This window comes from Humulus lupulus, chromosome 8, assembly GCF_963169125.1.
Source record: "Humulus lupulus chromosome 8, drHumLupu1.1, whole genome shotgun sequence".
Taxonomy (NCBI): Eukaryota; Viridiplantae; Streptophyta; class Magnoliopsida; order Rosales; family Cannabaceae; genus Humulus; species Humulus lupulus.
In genome coordinates, this window is record NC_084800.1 from 24711532 (window position 1) to 24715759 (window position 4228).

The 4228-nt window shown below is 39.1% G+C and overlaps 1 non-coding gene across 1 annotated transcript; it reads left to right on the plus strand.

The window, feature by feature from the left end:
• The first annotated feature begins 2126 nt into the window (after positions 1–2126).
• LOC133799011 (small nucleolar RNA R71) lies at positions 2127–2232 on the plus strand. Its single transcript, XR_009876220.1, has one exon. It is a non-coding gene; the product is annotated as a small nucleolar RNA R71 (small nucleolar RNA).
• Positions 2233–4228: the final 1996 nt, after the last annotated feature.

A 4228-nucleotide genomic window follows, 5' to 3' on the forward strand; every position in this document is an offset into this window, starting at 1 on the left:
ATGTACGCCCTGCTTTTCCCACGGGCTGATTAGAAGGTCGAGCCTCGGACTAATCAAGGTTAGTCCGAGAACTTCCCCAGGTCAGAGATTTTGTTTTCCAGGTCGTGTCTCATTTAGCTCGAGGTATCCTCAAGAACTCGCCAATGCTGCCCAAGGCTGGGGGAAGGAGTCCTTAAGGCCGAAGGTTGGGCCGGTAAAGCAGCTCGTTGTGCGAGCTGATGCTCGTGGATCTCTGATCCTTTGTGAAGTCAACACACGCAAGATAAACGTGTTTATATCTGACATCACGTGTCCGATATCTCCCTGACTTTTCGGTCACGCATCAGGAACGTGCGCATTCAGACACCCACGGCTGGGTTGGGCCGTGCGGCCCATTATCTCCTTACATACTGATTAGACCACACTTATGTGTCATGTTTAGGAATTAATCATAAATGTTACAGAGTTGATATGACCAATGGGAAGGTCACGTGATGACCTCCCTACCAACTTCCAGGTGCCTTCTCCTATAAATATGGGGACCCTGGGAGTTGATAGGGGTTGGAAAAAATAGTCTCTGAAGAGCCATATACTTTGTAAACCAAATACCCAGAATACATCAATAATATTGACTAGTGGAGTATAAGGATTTTAACCTTTGAACCACTTAAAAAACGTGTCTTGAGTCACATAGTTCATTCTCTAAGATTTCATATCTGTGACGGTTCTACTTTCAGCACTAATCCTTTTCTCTTCTTCTCTTAATTACCTGTTGGCGAAGAACCGCGTCAACAGAACCAATACATCCTCAACGATACCCCTAGGATTTTTGGTGGAACGATCAACAAGTTGTAGTACAACAGATGTTGGCTTCATTTCTCCAAGACCGAGTTGCGAGTATACAGAATAGGGCATGAGATTGACACTCGTGCCAAGATCAAGTAAGGCTTGGCTGACTTCATGGGTCCCAATTTGGCAAGAAATGGTGGGACAAACGGGATCTTTGTATTTCGGCGGTGCCTTTTGTTCAATCACCGCACTCACATGCTCGGTCAAGAAAGCAGTCTTCTTGACGTGGTGCTTCCTTTTTGCAGTACAAAGATCCTTGATGATTTTGGCATAAGCGGACACTTGTGTCAAGTGCTCAAGGAGTTCAGCTTGGTTATCAGGAAGTTTCCCAGCAGGTTTCAAAGCCTGGGGAAATGGTATCTTTGGAGTGGCATTGAGTGGTGGATTTTCGGAAGTGACTTTTGGAATACTGGGAGAGTTGGATTTTATGGGTGGGTCTGGCAAATTTTTATCGCTTCTCATCGTGATGGCATTCACTTCCTTGATGTTTTGATCATTTGAATTTGAAGATTGGGCCATGTGTTGGCCTTGAACATTGAATTTCGGTTGGGAAGGAAGTTTGCCTATTTTCGGAATGGCCAAGGATTCAATCAATTTTGAGAATTGACATTTCATTTCCTTGATTTCTTCCATCATTTGGCGATTCAGTTTGGATTGTTCCTCCATGAATGCATGAATAGTGTTCTCGAGAGAATTTCGTTGTGGATGAGCATTGTATTGAGGTGCAGCATACGCCTTTGATGGTTGAACTTGTTGCTCATTCCTCCATTGGCCTCCAGACGATTGAGCTTGGTTGGAATCTCTCCAACTGAAATTTGGGTGGTTTCTCCAACCAGGGTTGTACGTATGGGAGAATGGCTTGTTATATGCCCCTTAGGCATTGCATTTCTCCTCATGAACCCCCCTCATTTCATTCAAAGCTAAGCAGTCCTTAGCTAAGTGCTCCATCCCTCCACAAACAAAGCAAGGTTCTTGCGATTCCGCTTGAGCAATCATGTGCGACTTTTGCCCATTTTTCGTCATTAAGACCTCAAACTGCTTTTTCAATGCTTCGAGTTGGGCCTTAATACAATCCTCTTCTCAAAGTTGATAGATCCCAGATGGTTTGTGTCGGTTGGTGCTTTCAGTAGCACTTGGCCCAGTCCAGGTGTGAGACTTTTTCACAGTTTCTTCGAGATATTCAAGAGCATCATCTGGCTCTTTTTCGAGGAATTCAACATTGCATAGCATTTCTACAAATTGGCGCTCATGACTCGTGAGGCCTTCATAGAAGTAACTGACCAAACGCCAGTTCTCATAACCATGGTGCGGGCACTGATTTAACAGATCTTTGAATCTTTCCCAGACTTGATAGAACGTTTCATTGTCTTTTTGGGAGAATGTGGAAATTTGTCATTTTAGACTGTTGGTCTTATGGCTGGGGAAGTGTTTCAGAATGAAAGATTGGGTCATCTCCTCCCATGTTCCAATCGACCTAGGTCTCAAAGAGTACAACCAGCTTTTGGCTTTGTCCTTCAAGGAGAAAGGGAAGAACTTCAGTCGCACAGCATCGGCATTTTCGGCTCGGTTATAGAATGTGGCTACCACCTCCTCGAATTCTCTGATATGCACGTAGGGCTATGCACAAATTTTTACAACCCGAATAAACCGCCCAAACCAACCCAAAAAAATCGCCAAAAAACGTAACCCGAATAAACCGACCAAAATTTAAACCGCCCAATTGTTACATTGGGCAGGTTGAAAATAATTATCAACCCGCCCAATATAACCCAACCCGCCCAATTAAGAATTTATTATTTTTAATATATTCAAATAAATATATAAATTAATTAAGTTTTATTTTAATTTTTTTACTATAAATTTAAAATATTGTTTTAAGCTTAAAAATATTAACTTCACACTATTAGTACTAGTATTTAAAAGAAAAAAATTACAAAAATGTTAAAAAAAAAAATACCACTTTTGTTTGGGCAGGTTGACCCAACCAACCCGCAAAAAAAAATACCATTTCGGTTTGGGCGGGTTAACCCGACCAACCCGCCCAAATTATTGGACGGGTTAAATTTTTTTTTTCTTAATTGGACAAGTTATGGGTCACTTTTGCTAACCCGATTATGACATTGGACGGGTAAAAATGCCTTGTAACCCGACCAACCCGCCCAATGCTCAGCCCTATATGCATGTATGGGCTTTCGTTTTCCATTCCATGAAATGTGAGCAGGAGTTGAATCATGCCAGGTTTAAAGTCTAATGCGGGCATATTAGGAGGGAAGATAATGCATGAAGGCGTGGAAATGCGAGTAGGATGGAGGTAGTTATTGAGAGTTCTTGGTTGGATTTCATCATTGCGAGCCATTGCGAATGGGTTATTATCAGCAAAAGTTTGTGGAGAAGCAGGGTTGGTGGAAGGAGTTCCGGCAGGAGTGGCAGATGAATTGGAAGAAGTGTCACTGGAAGTTTCGTGACGATTCATCCACTCTCGGAAATCAGAATTAGATGTATTTTATGTTTCTTTTTTTTTTTGATTTTTTTATTGATTTTTTTTTTTTTTGTTAAACTTGTTCCTAGGTAGAATTGGAGTTTTCAGGTGATCTCCAACACATTACTAGAACTCCCCGAGGTTACTGAGTAAGTATGGTGGATCACAAGTCAACATTTTCGACCAAACAACCTTTAAGCAAAGTGAAATTTCTTATTTTGACACAACAAGCTTGGTTTTCTTATAGTAATAAGTCCAACAATGTAATAGTGCAAAGGTAGATGCTCGAAATGTTCCCAGGCCGATTGGGAAGGTTGCCAAGGTACCGCTTTAGACTCACACTTGCCTAGACAGAACTCCTCGAGGTTCCCAGGTAAGTGTGGAGGGTAACGCTATCACAAACCTTATTTAACAACCAATCTTTCTAGACAAAACAATATCGGTTTCTACCATTTGTAATATTACACAATTGTTTCCAATACTAAGAGTTTTATGATCGAAATTTTATGGACAATTTTATGTTTTTTTTTTTTTTGAAAAACCTAAATTCTAAGGAAAAATAAGGCAAAGGAAAAGAAAAACCTAAACTAAGTAACAAAATAATAAAAAAAACACAAAACAAAATAAAATAAAGAAAAAAAAATTAAAGTGAAGAGAAAATAACAAGCTTAATCTATTTTTTTTTTTAAATATGTATTAAACTAAAACAAATAGAATAGAAATTAAGAAAGAAAATGGAGTAAGAAAAAAAAATTATATAAATATATATGGTTTTTAAAAAAAAAACAAAAAGAGAAGAAAAATGAAAAATGAAAAAAAGAAATAGAAATAAGAATAAATATATATATTTTTTGTTTTTTTTTCTGTTTTTGCTTTTTTTTTTTAGTTTTTTTTATAGATATGTATAAATATATATGAATA